This window comes from Bubalus kerabau, chromosome 5, assembly GCF_029407905.1.
Source record: "Bubalus kerabau isolate K-KA32 ecotype Philippines breed swamp buffalo chromosome 5, PCC_UOA_SB_1v2, whole genome shotgun sequence".
Taxonomy (NCBI): domain Eukaryota; kingdom Metazoa; phylum Chordata; class Mammalia; order Artiodactyla; family Bovidae; genus Bubalus; species Bubalus kerabau.
The window spans coordinates 64,232,327-64,251,484 of NC_073628.1; the positions used below are offsets into that span (position 1 = coordinate 64,232,327).

A 19,158-nucleotide genomic window follows, 5' to 3' on the forward strand; every position below is an offset into this window, starting at 1 on the left:
AGTGTTAAGGATTTCAGTTCTATAAACTACTCCTTTAAATTATCTAGTTTTTTCATTTCCTGAAATAAAGGAAACTTAACTGATATGCTTCTCCTTTATGTCGTGTAAACTTTGAGATTATATTTTTTTCTGACATATTCAGTTTTACCCTGCTCCATCTGATTATTCCCTTTGGCTCAATTCTACCATATATTCATATTTTCCATGTGAAAAAATAGTTCAGTGGTTAACATTTTTGCATTTTTCATATTTATTCATATTAAAAACATGTTTTTTGTTAAGTCAAACAATAATGCTACAAATATCACTATAACATGTAGGGTTAGACAAACACCTACAATAAAGTGTATTAATGATAATGAAACAAAACTGAGACTGTCTAATAAATAAAAAGCAAGACAGAGAATATTGCCATGATTTTATAACTTTATACATAGAATAACTTGTAGAAATATCAGATCATTATGTTGTATGTCTGAATGGCTTAGTCACTAAGCTATGTCTGATTCTTGTGACCCCATGGACTGTAGCCCACCAGGCTCCTCTGTCCATGGGATTTCCTAGGCAAGAATACTGGAGTGTGTTGCCTTTTCCTTCTCCAGGGGATCTTCCCGACCAAGGGATGGAACCCAGGTCTCCTGCATTGCAGGTAGTCTCCTGTATTGCAGGTGGATTTTTTTTAACAACTAAGCCACCAGGGAAATCCATTAAAAGGTTAATAATAAAAACAATGACTTAGTTATTACACTGCTGCTGCTAAGTTGCTTCAGTTGTGTCCGACTCTGTGCGACCCCAGAGACGGCAGCCCACCAGGCTTCCCCGTCCCTGGGATTCTCCAGGCAAGAACACTGGAGTGAGTGGGTTGCCATTTCCTTCTCCAAGTTATTACACACTAAACTCCAACTTTGAAAAAAAAAAAAGAAAAAAATAAACTCCAACTTTGATCCTTTTCTATCTATAATATGTCACCTACCTGGTCCTTCTTGTAAACAGTAGGTCAATTTAAAATAAAATGAAAAACTTTAAAGTCAGCTTAGCCTACATATTTACCAAGATAGGCTGGTTATTCACAGAATATAAACAGGACAAAGCAGAAAATAATTACTTAAAGGAAGCAATAGTTGCTTCAGTGAAAAAATGCCATGGCATTACATTTAATACATGAACTTACAGCATATTCTATTTATTTTTTTAAATGTTATTGAAGTACAGTTGATTTACAATGTATTAATTTCTTCTGTACAGCAAAATGCCTGTTATACACACACACACACACGTGCGCGTACACACACACACACACATGCGCGTACACACATACACACTGATTTGTATCTTACTTCAGATTCCACATATAAGTGATATAATATGGTATTTGTCTTTTTCTGACATATTTTGCTTAGTATGATAATTTCTGAGTCCATCCATGTTGCTGGAAGTGACATTATTTCATTCTTTTCAGTGACTGAGTAATGTTCCATTGTATATATGGAATCTTTATCCATCTTTATCCATTCATTCTTTGATGTCAATAAATTTAGGTTGTTCCCATGTCTTTGCTATGTGCTGGTATGAACACAGGGATACACAGGTCTTTTTGAATTATAGTTTTGTCTGGATATATGCCCAGGAGTGGGATTACTGGATCATATGGAAACTCTTTTTAGTTTTCTGAGGAAGTTCTGTAGTGGTTATATACCAATTCACATTCTCACCAACAGTGTAGGAGGGTTTCCTTTTCTCCACTCCCATTCCAGCATTTGCTATTTATATAGTTTTTACTGATGGCCATTCTGATGGGTGTAAGCTGGCAACTGGCTTGTTGCCTCTTAGGCTTTGGTTTCACAAAGCCATCTGTGCAGCCTCACTGAGGTAAGATCCCAGGACTGTAGTGAAGTGCTGGAGGCAGCTCAGACCCTGGCCCAGTCCAGCCCTCATGTGTATGCACCCACAAAGCCCACAGCCTCTCAGGTCAGACCTGTCCCAGCCTTAGAGGCACCAGTTGTCCATTCACACATTCCCCAGGTCCTGAATTTACATCAGTGGCACTATAAACATGCAGTATGCACAGCTCTGGGGAGAGATTTCAGCTCTGAATCAGATGGCCTCTGGGGCTCAGCTGTGATTTCAGCCCCAACTTGTGTATTAGCAAACAGTTGGAATCTGCTCCCTGATTGCTGAGGCAACAGCTGGAGTAAGCAAAGTGCTCTACTTGTGCCAGAGTCTCTCCTGGAGCCTACAGAGGCAGGAGCCTGCGGGTGGGGCAGAGGTTGCAATGGGTGTCCTACTCCGCCCTTCACAGGACACTTCACAGTAACACTTAGCTTTTATGTGTCCTAGGTTTCTTCTGCGAATACCCTGGTTGCTGCTCTCCACACTCCCAGCCCCTCAGGCTGTCTCCAAACAGCCAATGGCAGTTCTCTCCTGGGTCTGCCCTCTAAACCCTGAGTTCCAGGACCAGCCCCTGTTCATACCAGCAAATGCACTCTCAGACTGGGTTGCGCAGGGTTGGGGCATGGACCATCTGTGTAGGTTTCTCTCTCTTTTGTTTGCCACTAGCTGGTTGTGCTCTCCTCTGAGACTCTGAAGCTTCTGTCCTGATATCCGCACTGGCCCTCATAGGGTGCATCGTTCCTCTTTTTTTTTTTTTTTTTCTTTTCATCCTGCCTACATATGTGGAGAACTTTCTTGTCCTTTTAGGCATTTGAGGTCTTCAGGAGGTGTTCAGCTAGTGTTCAGTAGGTGATCTGTAAGAATCGTTCCATTAGTAGAGGTATTTTTAATGCATTTGTGGGAAGAGGTGAATTCTACCTCCTATGATCCTCCACCTTTATTCCAATCTGCATAGCATACTTTTTATAAAGGAAAAATCAATATGCAGCATTAGGTGATTCCAACTAAATTTTATGTGGCATCAGATTGTTTTCCAACTTTACACATAAGTAAACTGAAGTTCAGAAAAGGAACTAGCTCCAAGTAACCCAATAAGGATCCAGTGAAGTAAGAATTTGTTTATAGTGTATCTAAAAGACCTGTGTGTCAATTAGTTGAGGCAGTATTTTAAGTAATACTTACCTAAAAATTTTACAATTTTACCAAGGTCAAACTTGCATCAGTGTCTTGTGTATTCTTTTCAAATTTGCCTTTAATCACCTGGTAGGATCAAAGGTTATTCAAAGAGATCCTATGATTAACCAGCTTGGGCTTTGGGGGAAGGCAGTATTAGAAAAGCATTATTTTAGTGGGCTGGATAAAAGGAAGATTATCAAAGTACATTTACGTATGAACATTAAAAAGCACTTCTTTGAAGTACTTCCTGATGAGATTCCATTTGGTTAAATACTCTTCCAAAATGCACTTCCATCCATATGGAGAGAGGAGTAGGGATGGATCTGTATGGAGTTCTTGAACAGCTAGTGAGATTTATGCTTCTGTCAGATTTAGAATCTTGTATTTTTTTGTTGTTGATACGTTCTGTTAAATGGTATATATGTCAGTTCTTTCCATGACAACAATGATACTTTATCTAGCCCATGATCTTTATGGAATTGCATTTTTAAATTAAGCAAATGCTTCATAATGCATGCATTCATCAGTGCATAATTATATTTTAATTGATTGGAATGGACGATCTGAAATTATTCATTGGGTCATAAAATTTCTACTTGGCTGAGTTAAAACTTAACTTCTCATGAATTTCCTACTTAGTGGAGATATGCTTCCCACAATAATGATTAGTAGGCTTTCTTTTGAAAATAACTGCTTTGCTATTTTAACATAACTCTACATAAAATACTTCTGTAATTATTTATTGTAACTTTCCCTTTACAATATTTTACATAGCAGCATAGTAAATAAACTCTTTTTTTTTTTTTTTCTGACATAGGCTTTAGAGCTAATCTTATGCTTTAAAGGGATGAATATAAATCACCTAAATGATTGTCTGTTCTTTCTTTTTTTCTGTTTGGTGTTTTCTGGAAGTAGAAACGTTTCTCTTTTTTCAGTGGAATAAAACATTTTTTAAGTTCTGTTGTGTTACAATTTTCAAAAGTTTTACACACACAATTTTATAACTCCGTAATAGCCTTTTTTTGCCCCCTACCCCATACTACCCCTTCAAATCCCCAATAGTAACGACTAGCTTGTTTTCTATATCTGTTAGTCTGCTTCTTTTGTTTTATTCATGGGTTTCTTGAACTTTTTTGGATTACACATGTAAGTGATATCATATAGTATTTGTCTTTGGATTATTTCACTTAGCATAATGAACTTCAAGTCCATCCTTGTTACTGAAAATGGAAAAAAATTCATCCCTTTTTTATGGCTAAGTAGTATTTCTGTGTGTGTGTGTGTGTGTGTGTGTGTGAAAGTCACAACTTTTTGTCCATTTGACTGCTGATGGACACATAGGTTGCTTTCACATCTTGGCAATTGTAAACAATGGACACTGGGGTGTGTGTGTCTTTCCAAATTAGTGTTTTTGTTTCTTTGGGATATATACCCAGGAGTTTAATTGGTGGACCATATGGTAGTTCTAGTTTTAGTTTTTTGGAGAAACTTCCATATTGTTTTCCACAGTGGCTTCACCAATCTGCATTCCCACCAAAAGTATATGAGAGTTCCCGTTTCTCCACACCCTCCCCAACATTTGTTATTTGTATTCTTTTTGATGATAGCCATTCTGACAAGTGTCAGGTAATATCTTACTGTGGTTTTGATTTTCATTTCCTTGATTATTACTGATGTTGAGCATCATTTCTGTTGACCATCATCATTTCCTTTTGAGAAAATATCTATTCAATTCTGGGTGGGTATAAACATAAAGAAAATAGGCAAAATAAATTCATATCATACAGAAGAGATCTTAAGATTAAAAATAATGAATGATGATTGAGAGATACTACATAATCATAATCATTTTTACAAATCAGGAGGACATAATAATTAACTTTTAGATAGATGGATATAATTATATACTCTCATATATATATATACTTATATATATATATATACACACATATATATATATATATATATACATACTCTCAAATATATAGAGAAAAAGAAGTCAATTTTTATATACCCACAGTCACTATAAGAAAACTATTCAGTAATTAATTATTTTGGTAGTTGACAGATCATGACCAGCAAAGCATTAGAAAGGGCTGCAATTTAGGCTTTAGAAGGCAATGGCAATCCACTCCAGTACTCTTGCCTGGAAACTCCCATGGACGGAGGGGCCTGGTAGGCTGCAGTCCATGGGGTTGTGAACAGTCAGACACGACTGAGTGACTTTACTTTCACTTTTCACTTTCATGTATTGGAGAAGGAAATGGCAACCCACTCCAGCGTTCTTGCCTGGAGAATCCCAAGGACGGAGGAGCCTGGGAGGCTGCTGTCTACAGGGTCGCACAGAGTCGAACACGACTGAAGCAACTTAGCAGTAGCAGCATGGTGGCACAAGTGGTAAAAAATCTGCTTGCCAATGCAGGAGATACAAGAGATGTGGCTCAATCCCTGGGTCAGGAAGATTCTCTGGAGAAGAGTTGCCTGTAAAATCCAGTGACAGTGGAGCCTGGTGGGCTACAGTCCATGGGGTTGCAAAGAGTCAGACATGACTGAACACACACAGATCTAACAGACATATTCAAAATCCAATACAGACACACAACCAAAAATGTTTCAAGAATATATGGAACTTGTTCAAAATCTGATCATAGAAGCCTTGCTTTGATTAATTAGTTAATTTATATTTTTGCTGTTGATTTTTGCAAGAGCAACAGGACTGCCTCTGGGCTCAGCAGAATGCCTTCTTTCACTATCTTAACAGAAGTTTCATTCTAATGTAAGATATTAGGAGCATATGTTCCTTGGTCTAGTTTCTGGCACAGAAATATCCATGTAATTGTCAAGTGGCATCAGCTAATTTAACATTGGTGTCAGTGCCGTTGACTATGTTCCAGATGTGCACAGGTCTCTAGCACCTATGGAACCTCCCAGGGACAGAGCCACTGTCACTCTAATTCACAACCAAAAGGCTCAGTGTTGTTGGTACCATGTTGGCTCATGATAGGGATTGGACAGCAATACATATTAAACAAATGGTGCTTTGAAATTGAGTAATCTAACTAATACCATACACATATATGGATTCCAGGTAATAAACTTACTATAAATTATTCCTTATTAATCCTTTCCTTATTTTAATACTGAATATACATATCAAATAATAATGCTGAAATACATGACTGTTATTTGATTATTTAAAACACAAAAATATATAGAGCTCATATAATATTTGTAATAAAATACATAAATATAAGCCCTTCAGAACACATGTTAAAATTTTGTGACATAATATTGCTCAAGATTTAGCAATTATCTCAAAGGAAATATTCTAGAAAGGTATGTGCATATATCTCAAGAATATAAATATATTTTGAATGGGATTATTACATATTTGAGACATCTAAAATGAACATTAAAATGAAAATAAATACCAAATATATATGCATAATTTAAGAATGTGTGTGTATACATATATGAATATATATAAACATACATATATACTTATCTAAATTTCAAAACATGACAAAATTTTTATAAAAATGGAATAATTATGTGTATATATGCATGCATGCTCAGTTGTGTCCAACTCTTTGTGACTCCATGTACTGTAGCCTGTCAGGCACCTCTGTCCATGGGAATCTCCAAACAAGAACATTGGAGTGGGTTGTCATTTCTCTTCCAGGGGATCTTCCCAACCCAGAGATTGGACTCGTATCTCCCAAAATGGAAGGTGGATTCTTTACCACTGAGCCATCTGGAAATATTAAAGTAGTTCAAATCTATAAACAGATACTATATGCATCAAGAGTGGTAAAACTGAAAAATTATCTTGAAAAAAATGTGCAAAAGTAGATATCATTTACTTAAAGTTTTGTTACAAGAAAAACTTTTTTTTTTTAATCTCTCAATTGTTTAATAATTTCTAAATTCATTATAGGTTTTACCTCTGGAGAAAGAAGAACGTGAGTAGGTTTTGGAGAGATACAAAAAAATCCTTCTTATATGTAAATTATTTTTACTTAAAATGACAGCAAAATAATATTTGGAACAAACCTTACAAAATGATACAATCTGACAGGGTTGCAATCTATGTTAATAGTTGCAAGTTAAATTATTTTGTCTACTGTGTACATAAAGCAATATTTCAAGTAAAATTTTAAAAGATATAGAAAACTTTATTCCTCAGATTCAATAAACTTAACTATTAAATTACAGGCAGGAATGATAGGAAGGCTATTAATATGAGTCTTAGCCTCATAAAATTTCTTTAGCTTAAATAATTCTATAAAGTTTCCAGACAGAGTGAGGATATATGACTCACAAATGATGAAAAGTTATTCGGCCAGTGTCCTTGTCTCCTCAGTAGGTGCTGAAGCAGTGGGGAATAGCCTCTGCAAGCCTCTGAAAGCAAAGACCACAGCCCCCAACTCTTTGCTTATCCAAGATATCATTCACACACATAACATTTTTAAGAAGGGTGCATTTCAGATATTACAAAAATTCAGAAAACAAAATATCTATTTACTTCATCTCTAAGTGAACTGTGAACTTCCAGATGTTCAAGCTGGATTTAGAAAAGGCAGAGGAACCAGAGTTCAAATTGCCAACATCCACTGGATCATCACAAAAGCAAGAGAATTCCAGAAAAACATCTATTTCTGCTTTATTGACTATTCCAAAGCCTTTGACTGTGTGGATCACAATAAACTGTGGAAAATTATGAAAGAGATGAGAATACCAGACCATCTGACCTGCCTCTTGAGAAGCCTATATACAGGTCAAGAAGCAACAGTAAGAACTGGAAACGAAACAACGGACTGTTTCCAAATAGGAAAAGGAGTATGTCAAGGCTGTATATTGAAACACTGCTTATTTAACTTATATGCACAGTACATCATGAGAAACGTGGGACTGGAAGAAACAGAAGCTGGAATCAAGATTGCCAAGAGAAATATCAATAACCTCAGATATGCAGATGACACCACCTGTATGGCAGAAAGTGAAGAGGAACTCAAAAGCCTCTTGATGAAAGTGAAAGAGGAGAGTGAAAAAGTTGGCTTAAAGCTCAACATTCAGAAAATGAAGATCATGGCATCTGGTTGCATCACTTCATGGGAAATAGATGGGGAAACAGTGGAAACAGTCTCCGACTTTATTTTTTCGGGCTCCAAAATCACTGCAGATGGTGATTGCAGCCATGAAATTAAAAGATGCTTTTTTCTTGGAAGGAAAGTTATGACCAACCTAGATAGCATATTCAAAAGCAGAGACATTACTTTGCCAACAAAGGTTCATCTAGTCAAGGCTATGGTTTTTCCAGTGGTCATGTATAGATGTGAGATTTGGGCTGTGAAGAAAGCTGAGTGCTGAAGAATTGATGCTTTTGAACTGTGGTGTTGGAGAAGACTCTTGAGAGTCCCTTGGACTGCAAGGAGATTCAACCAGTCCATTCTAAAGGAGATCACTCCTGGGTGTTCATTGGAAGGAATGATGCTAAAGCTGAAACTCCAATACTTTGGCCACCTGATGCGAAGAGCTGACTCATTGGAAAAGACTCTGATACTGGGAGGGATTGAGGGCAGGAGAAGGGGATGACAGAAGATGAGATGGCTGGATGGCATCACCAACTTGATGGACATGAGTTTGAGTGAACTCTGGGAGTTGGTGATGGACAGGGACGCCTGGCATGCTTTGATTCATGGGGTCTCACACGACTGAGCAACTGAACTGAACTGAAAGAAAATAAGAAAATAATTCAACTAAAAATTCAAGCAAAACATAAATCTCAGAGTAGAAATCAAGTAGAATAATGAATTTCAAAACCAATTTATATTTTCCTAAGCTTTGCTTATGGAAAGAAGAGATTAAAAAAAAAAAAAAAAAAACTAAAGAGTACAATGAATATTGACTATTTGATATAGCAAGAATATAAATATTAATGGATATGTATAAGCTATCAGAATTTATAATAAAACTTTAAAAATAAACGTATGTTCTTGAAAGACAAGTAGGAAAACTAGCAATGATTTGAATGTATGAAACAATATTACTAAAGTCTAAGCATTTAGATGGGGTCTTGTTAAAAAAATTATCCAAATGTTGCATTAAATGGAATCAGTTCAGTTCAGTCGCTCAGTCGTGTCCGACTCTTTGTGGCCTCATGAATCACAGCACGCTAGGCCTCCCTGTCCATCACCAACTCCTGGAGTTCACTGAGACTCACATCCATCGAGTCATTGATGCCATCCAGCCATCTCATCCTCTGTCGTCCCCTTCTCCTCCTGCCCCCAATCCCTCCCAGCATCAGAGTCTTTTCCAATGAGTCAACTCTTCGCATGAGGTGGCCAAAGTACTGGAGTTTCAGCTTTAGCATCATTCCTTCCAAAGAAATCCCAGGGCTGATCTCCTTCAGAATGAACTGGTTGGATCTCCTTGCAGTCCAAGGGACTCTCAAGAATCTTCTCCAACACCACAGTTCAAAATCATCAATTCTTCACGCTCAGCCTTCTTCACAGTCCAACTCTCACATTCATACATGACCACTGGAAAAACCATAGCCTTGACTAGACGGACCTTTGTTGGCAAAGTAATGTCTCTGCTTTTCAATATGCTATCTAGGTTGGTCATAACTTTCCTTCCAAGGAGTAAGCATCTTTTAATTTCATGGCTGCAGTCACCATCTGCAGTGATTTTGGAGCCCAGAAAAATAAAGTCTGACACTGTTTCCACTGTTTCCCCATCTATTTCCCATGAAGTGATGGGACTGGATGCCATGATCTTCGTTTTCTGAATGTTGAGCTTTAAGCCAACTTTTTCACTCTCCACTTTCACTTTCATCAAGAGGCTTTTTTGTTCCTCTTCACTTTCTGCCATAAGGGTGGTGTCATCTGCATATCTGAGGTTATTGATATTTCTCTCGGCAATCTTGATTCCAGCTTGTGTTTCTTTCAGTCCAGCATTTCTCATGATGTACTATGCATATAAGTTAAATAAGCAGTGTTTCAATATACAGCCTTGACATACTCTTTTTCCTATTTGGGAACAGTCCGTTGTTTCGTTTCCAGTTCTTACTGTTGCTTCCTGACCTGCATACAGATTTCTCAAGAGGCAAGTCAGGTGGTCTGGTATTCCCGTCTCTTTCAGAATTTCCCACAGTTTATTGTGATCCACACAGTCAAAGGCTTTGGCATTGTCAATAAAGCAGAAACAGATGTTTTTCTGGAACTCTCTTGTTTTTTCCATGATCCGGCGGATGTTGGCAATTTGATCTCTGGTTCCCCTGCCTTTTCTAAAACCAGCTTGAACATCAGGAAGTTCATGGTTCGCATATTGCTGAAGCCTGGCTTGGAGAATTTTGAGCATTACTTTACTAGCATGTGAGATGAGTGCAACTGTGCCGTAGTTTGAGTGTTCTTTGGCATTGCCTTTCTTTGGGATCGGGATGAAAACTGACCTTTTCCAGTTCTGGAATAGAAGTGGTTAATTAAAAAGTTTTTAAATTACTATGCTATTATGAAAAGGGGAATGTTATAACTAAGAACAAACATTTTTATGGGCACTTTTACCCCAAAAGACCATATATGGAGTTACAAAATAAGTCACACCAAAAGTCAAATTTGCAACATTGGATTATTTTACACAGTGAATTTATTACAGTGAATTTATCAGTATTATCAATAAATAAAAAATAATATGGGATTTTAAAATTGCATCACTGATAATATCAAACTATAGCAAATATTATGATTATGTAACATATGTAAGCAATGGCAATCCACTCCAGTACTCTTGACTGGAGAATCCCATTGACGGAGGAGCCTGGTAGGCTGCAGTCCATGGGATCGCTGAGGGTCGGACACAACTATGCGACTTCAGCTTCACTTTTCACTATCATGCATTGGAGAAGGAAATGGCAATCCACTCCAGTGTTCTTACTTGGAAAATCCCAGGGACGGCAGAGCCTGGTGAGCTTTCGTCTATGTGGTTGCACAGAGTCAGACAAAACTGAAGCGACTTAGCAGCAGCACCAGCAGCAGCAATATATGTAAAATGTCTATACTTTTATTTAATTTTATCAATATTTCTCAAAGAATTCTTATGCTAACCACTCAGAGTTAGTAGAGATTCCAAGGTTTAAGGATATGGTTTTCAGTAAGACCATCCTTACTCTAGATGAAAACCACAGTTTTGGGGGGCTCCAGGGCACAGGCACTTATCAGCAACTGAATATAAATTCAGAAGCTGCACATGTCCTCAGGTTTGATACTTAAGTACAATGACAGAACTCAGAAAAGTGCTATACTTACTATTATTGTTTTATTTTAAGTGGTACAAATATGACCAGCCAAGTGAATGGTCACATCAGGTAAATCTAGGAAGGTCTAGAAAGCAGACCTACTGCATTTTCTCTCCATGTCAAATCTAGAAGCCTGAGGCTATGCTGAAAAGACCAACCATGTGGGTATAAAGTGTCCATCCTGAGACTACCATTAATCACCAGCATAAAGTCAGTAGAATAATAAAGACAGTACTACCACTTTGAAAATCAGAAGGGTTTAGAATCATATCTCAGGGAAAGACTTGAAAAAAAAATTTTTAGAAAACAAAATTTAATACCTCCCTCTTTTACAACGGCAATATTTCACTTTCAGCAATGGATAGACATCTAGACAGAAATATTAGTAAAGAAACATTGGATTTAAAGAACACATTATACCTGAAGGACTTAACAGATTGTACAGAAAATGCCATCCAACCTCTGGAGAATACACATTTTCTCAGTTACACCTGGACATTCTCCAAGATCACAGATGGGACCACAGAATAAGTCTTGACAAATGAAAGAAGATTGAGATCAGATTAAGCATGTGTTCTTACATAAATGTACAAAACTAGAAATCAATTATAAAAAGAAAACTGGAAAATCCATAAATATGTGGAGAATAAACAGCCATTGGATCAAAAAAGAAGTCAAAGAGAAATTTTACAAAAATACCTTGAGACAAATACATATAAATATAACACATCAAAATTTACTGTGTATAGCAGAAGCATTTTAGAGAGGGACATCTTAGTCATAAATGCCTATATTAAGAAAGAAGTAAGATTTCAAATGGTGGCTTGTTGAGGTCCTTTAATGTACTGGAACCTGGTGGTCTGGAGTCAACAATAAGAAAGTAGAAGAGAGAGAGAAAGAGGCTGATATTCCTTGGTTTATGCAGAAAAGCAATAAAGCTCTTGACAAGGGGCTTGCACTGCTTCACATAGGCACAGGGCACCCTCTCACGAGGGTCTTGCAAGCCCGAGCAAGAAAGTGAGCTCAGTGGGCTTCTGTGCTCCAAAGAATTAGATTGAGAGAGAGAAAGAAAGAAAGAAAGACACAGGGACCCAAGCTCTGATGGACCACGGTGTTTTATTCAACATAGTGTGGATATATATACTGTCTTACGACATAGCTTTGTTCAGCAAAGATAAAGATCAAAAGTCCAGACTTACAAATTATCAAGTAAAGATAAAAAATTATTAAGTAAAGTAAAGATCAAATTATCTTTAATTTGATAATAAAGATTATCAAGAGAAAAAGATCTTTACTTGATAATATTGATAACTTTACTTGATAAAAAAAAAGATCTTGATAATTTAATATTATCAAGTAAAGTAAAGTTCAAAAGTCCAGAGTTACAAATTATCAAGTATCAAGACTTACAAATTATCAAATAAACATAAGGCAATCCATATCAAAGAGAGAGGGTTGTAAATAATCACTTTTACTGTATGGTTCATAAAAAGGAAGAGGATCAAAAATAGTTACTTATCACCGTATGGAAAAACTAACGAAGGAAATGCATGCATTCCTCAGCCCTGGGAGTGGTTTGCCACTCCTCTTAATTCCTGAATATTCAGGACTTAATAAAGAACAGATGATTCATGACAGATCCAAAACAGCACACAGGAAGCCTCCTGTTAAATGCTTCCTGACAGTGGCTCAGAGGGTAAAGCATCTGCCTGCAATGTAGAAGACCCAGGTTTGATCCCTGGGTCAGGAAGATCCCCTGGAGAAGGAAATGGCAACTCACTCCGATACTCTTGCCTGGAAAATCCCATGGACGGAGAAGCCTGGTAGGCTACAGCCCATGGGGTTGCAGAGTCGGACACGACTGAGCAACCTCACTTTCACTTTCACTTTAAAGATCTCAAATAAGCCAACTTTATACCTTAAGAAAGTATAGGTCAAAGTTAGTAGAAGAAACTAAGGCCAAAGTTGGTAGGGGGAGGAAATATAAAATGTAATAGTAGAAATAAATAAATGGAGACTAAACATACAATAGAAAAAAATCAGAGAAAGTAAGAAGTAGTTATTTTAAAAGATAAAGTAGAGAAACTTTTAGCTATACCTACGAGGAAATAAAGAGAAAGAACTCAAATAAAATTAGAAATGAAAGGGAGACATTACAAATGAAACCATACAATATAAAGGATCAACAGAGACTACCATAAGCAAATATTTGCCCCAAAACTAATACACTTGAAGAAACACTTAAACCATACTACCTATTGATGCTGTTTTTGAAAATAAAATAAAAATTTAAACCAATTGCTAGTAATAAGATTAATACTCAAAATCTTCCAAAAAATAACTCGATCAGATGGTTTAATTGATGAGTTTTATGAAACATTTAAATAATTAATGGCAATCCTTCAGAAATTCTTAAAAATTGGGTGAAGAAGGTATATTGCCAAACTATTTTAGGACCCCAGCATTACCTTGATAAGAAAAATTGCAGACCAATACTACTGTATTATGGATATAAAAATCATTAACAAAATATTAGCAAACCAAATACAACAGTATATTAAAATGATTATACACCACAATCAAGCAGGATTTATTTCACAGATGTTAGAATGACTCAACAATTGAAAATTAATCATTATGATAAATCACGCTAACAAAAGTTTAAAATTACACTATCATCTCAAAGATGCAGAAAAAGCTTCTGATAAAATTCGACACCCATTCATAAAAGCTCTCAAACTAGGTATACAGACAACCTACGTTGGCAAAATAAAGGATATGTAAAACAAGTCCACAAGCAACACCATATTTAATGGTGAAAGGTTGAAAGCATTTTATCTGCTGCTGCTGCTGCTAAGTCACTTCAGTCGTGTCTGACTCTGCAACCCCATAGACAGCAGCCCACCAGGCTTCCCCGTCCCTGGGATTCTCCAGGCAAGAACACTGGAGTGGGTGGCCATTTCCTTCTCCAATGCATGAAAGTGAAAAGTGAAAGTGAAGTCGCTCAGTCATGTCCAACTCTTAGCGACCCCATGGACTGCAGCCTACCAGGCTCCTCCATCCATGGGATTTTCCAGGCAAGAGTACTGGAGTGGGATGCCATTAAGATCAGGAACTAATCAAGGGGGACCATTCTTGCCACTTTTAGTCAACATAGTACTGGCAGTTGTGGCATGGAACTCCAAAAGATTCCAAATACCCAAAGTAATCCTCAGCAAGATCAACAAAGTTGGAGGCATCCTGCTTCCTAATTTCAAAATATAAATCTAGTCATCAAAAGAAAATGGCACTGGCATAAGGATAGACACATAGATAAATGGATGTTTTGTTGAAAGCTTTCACTTTCATCTCAGGTTCAAAGGATTTGTTAACAAAGTAAGCCACTCATTATATACAAATAAAGAATACAAATATGTATTAAAGAATTATCTAGCTTACTTTTAATATACTAACATTAAAAGAAAAGAAAAATAGAAACAGCAGAGCATGCATCACAAAATTCAGTTTTGACCAACATCCAGAATCAAATAGTGCTGTGAAGTCCCATGACACAGCACATCTCAAGTCCCAACTGGGAAAACGTCCCAAGCAATGTGTCTGCTCCATGAGTGAGATGTCAAAGATCCTAGTTCAGGTTCCTGCTTATAATCCCAGGATGCAAAGGGATATCACCATCAACCTGTAAGTAAACAGCAGCTCTGATTTCATGTTAATGTGTAAAACTTGGAATGTTGTTAAGCCCAGGGCTTTGTTGTCCAGCCCTCCTCCAGGAACTCAACAATCTCAAGATTCATCCCTTATCTTATCTGTGGTGTTGCAAGTCTTGAATTCACAGCTGGCAGTCACTCACAGTCAGGAAAGTGTCCAGGGAGGTGAGTAGCAAGGCCAGAGACCTACTCTGCTTTGTCTCTGAAGCCTGTTGCTGCTGCTAAGTCGCTTCAGTCATGTCCAACTCTGTGCGACCCCAGAGACGGCAGCCCACCAGGCTCCCCCGTCCCTGGGATTCTCCAGGCAAGAACACTGGAGTGGGTTGCCATTTCTTTCTCCAATGCATGAAAGTGATAAGTGAAGTGAAGCCTAAACAAGACTATTTAATTTCCTAACAATGGTGGTGGTGTTGGGTTAATGGCAAAGTCGTATCTGACTCTTGCAACCCCATGGACTATGGCCTGCCAGGCTCCTATACCCCAGAGACTCTCCCAGCAAGAATACTGGAGTGGATTGTCATTTCCTTCTCAAGGGGATCTTCCCAACCTAGAAATCGAAACTGGGTCTCTTGCATTGCAGGCAGATTCTTTACTGACTGAGCTACAAGTGAAGCCACCTCCCTAATAGTGGATCAGATTAAAAAGCCCAGGAATAAACACACACATATATGGTCATTATAATTCACAGTAAAGGAACCCAAAATATATAATAGGGAAAGAATAAATCTATCAATAAATGGTTTAGAAAAATTTGACAGCAACATCCCTAATAACAGAGACCAATAGAACATAGATTAAAGACCTGAACCTAAAATTTGCAAGTGTAAAACTAGAAGAAAATCTAAAGTGTAAGTCCCTTGACACCATTCTTAGCAATAAGTTTTAAAACTTTCACATCAGAAGCAAAGGCAACAAAATCAAAATAAGTTAGGCTACATCAAACTAAAATGCTTCTGCACAGCAAAAGAAACCATCTACAAAATGAAAAGGAAACCTATGTAATGTGAGAAAATATTTGCAACACATATCTCATTAGGGGTTAATATTATATATATATATAAAATCCATCCAGCTCAGTAGCAAAAAATAGCAAAAGTTTAATTATCAATGGGCAGAGGAATTTAAAAAACACTTCTTCAAAGAGGACATACAGATGGAAGACTGGTACATGGAGACATGCTCATGTCATTAATAATCAGGGTAAAGCAAATAAAAACAACAATGGATAGTGCCTCATACCTGTTAGAATGAGTATTATCCAAAAGAAGATATAATAAATGTGTTGAGGATGTGATGAACAGGCTGAGACCTTTTTGAACTTAGTGGGAATGGAAATTGGTGTAGCAACTGTATAAAACAGTGTGGAGGTGCTTCAAGAAATTAAAAAATTAAAAATAGAAATACCATATGATCTGGGAATTCTGTTTATAGGTTTAGATCTGAAGGAAAGAAATCACATTCTCAAAGAGATATCTCCACCGCCCCCCCATGTTTATTGCAGCATTACTTACAATACCCAACATATAGAAACAAGTGTCCCTGGATATATATATATATATAGCTTCACTGGTGGCTCAGTTGTAAAGGATCTGCCTCCAATACAGGTTTGATTCCTCAGTCGGGAAGATCCCCTGGAAGATGGCATGGCAACCCACGCCAGTATTCTTGCCTGGAAAATCCCATGGGCAGAGGAGCCTGGTAGGCTACGGTCCATAGGATCACAAAGTGTAGGACTCCACCAAAGTGCACCAAAGTGACTTAGCATGCAATCGTGCATATATCAGTTCAGTCACTCAGTCTTTAACTTCTACTATAATTTATAAATAAAATGCATACATTTCAGTTCACTTCAGTTGCTCAGTTGTGTCTGACTCTGCGACCCCATGGACTGCAGCACGCCAGGCTTCTGTGTCCATCACCTACTCCCAGAGCTTGTTCAAATTCATATCCACCAAGTCGGTGATGCCATCCAACCATCTCATCCTCTGTCATCCCCTTCTCCTCCTGCCTTCTGTCTTTCCCAGCATCAGGGTCTTTTCCAATGAGTCAATTCTTCATATCATGTGGACAAAATATTGGAGCTTCCCCTTCAGCCATCAGGCCTTCCAATAAATATTCAGGACTGATTTCATTAGGATTGACTGATTTGATCTCCTTACAGTCCAAGGGACTCTCAAGAGTCTTGTCTAACACTGTGGTACTTACAGCAATACACATATAGACATATGTATATACACACAGAGAGATATACATGTGTATACACATACACACACACACACACACAATGGAATATTGTGCCAAATTAAAAAGGAAATTCTAGTTCATCAAAAGAGAAATGGGTAAAGAAGATGGGGTACATATAAACAGTGGAATATTAGCCATAAAAATGAAAAAAATAATGTCATTTGCAGCAACATGGATAGACCTAGAGATTGTCACACTGAGTGAAGCTTGCTTCAAACAGAGAAAGACAAATATCATATGACCTTACCTATATGTGGAATTTACAAAATGGTACAGTAAACTTTTAATACTGTCCATGAGCTTCTCAAGGCAAGAATACTGAAGTGGTTTGTCATTCCTTTCTCCAGTGGACCACGTTCTGTCAGAAACTCTCCACCATGACCCATTCATCTTGGGTGGCCCTACATGGCAGGGCTCATAGTTTCATTGAGTTAGACTCCAGGAGTTGGTGATAGATAGGGAGGCCTGGCATGCTGCAGTCCATAGGGTCACAAAGAGTTGGACATGACTGAGCGACTGAACTAAACTGAACAGTAAACTTATTTATAAAATGGAATAAACTTGTTTGCAAGACAGAAATAGAGTCACAGATGTAGAAACTAAACTTATGGTTTCCATGGGGGGAAAGGGGAGAGGGATAAATTGGGAGATTGAAATTGATGTATATACACTACTATATATATATATATATATATATATATATGATAGATAATTAATAAGGACTGCTGGATAGAATAGGGAAATTTTCTCAATACTCTGTAATGACCTATATGGTAAAAATATCTAAAAAAAAAGTGTATATATGTACATGATAACTGATTCACCTTGTGGTACAGTAGAAACTAATGCACCATTGTAAGTCAACCCCATTCAAATATTTTTTAAAGGAGTTCTTGTCTTTTGAAACAAATATGAATGGCAAGAGGACCTGATGCTAAGTGAATATGTGAAACAAACAAATAAAAAATAACAAATACTGTGTGATCACACTTATATGTAGAATCTAAGAAAACAGACCCTGATGCTGGGAAAGATTGAAGGCAGGAGGAGAAGGGGACGACAGAGGATGAGATGGATGGATGGTATCACTGACTCAATGGACATGAGTTGAGCAAGCTCTGGGAGTTGGTGATGTATAGGGAAGCCTGTCATGCTGCAGTCCCTGGGTCTCAAAGAGTCAGACATGACTGAGCTACTGAACTGAAGAAAACAAATAAGCAAAGTACAAGCAAATGAGCAAACTCAAATAAACAGAAAACAGATTGGTGTGATTGCCAGAGGAGGGGTCTGGGGGCAATGGAAATATAACAAGGTACACAAAAGGTGCTAATTTACAGCAATAGATAGATAGATAGTGAAGACGCTCAGTCGTGTCTGACTCTTTGCGACCACATGGACAGTAGCCAACCAGGGTCCTCTGTCCATGTGATTTTCCAGGCAAGAATACTGGAGTGTGTTTCCATTTCCTTCTCCAGGGGATCTTCCCGACCCAGGGATCGAACCTAGGTCTCCTGCATTGTAGGCAGACGCTTTACCATCTGAGCCACTAGGGAAGTTACGACAACTAATTCTAGCAATATAATGCACAGTAGATGACTACAGTTAATAAAGCTGTATTTTACATCTGAAATTCTAAGAGTAAAATTTAAAATTTATATGACACAAAAAATGTGTAACAATGTGAGATGTTACTTGTTAACCAAAATTATTGGAGTCATCATTTGCAATATATACATATAACAAATCAGTATCTGTATATCATAAGCTAATACAATGCTATATGTCAATTATATATCAATAATTTGGAAACTAAAGGCAAAGGAGAAAAGGAAAGATATAGACATC

General features: G+C 37.4%; 1 non-coding gene across 1 annotated transcript; it reads right to left on the minus strand.

The window, feature by feature from the left end:
* Positions 1–18,794: 18,794 nt before the first annotated feature.
* On the minus strand, positions 18,795–18,866 carry TRNAC-ACA (transfer RNA cysteine (anticodon ACA)). The gene has a single exon. It is a non-coding gene; the product is annotated as a tRNA-Cys (tRNA).
* Between the last annotated feature and the right edge of the window lie 292 nt (positions 18,867–19,158).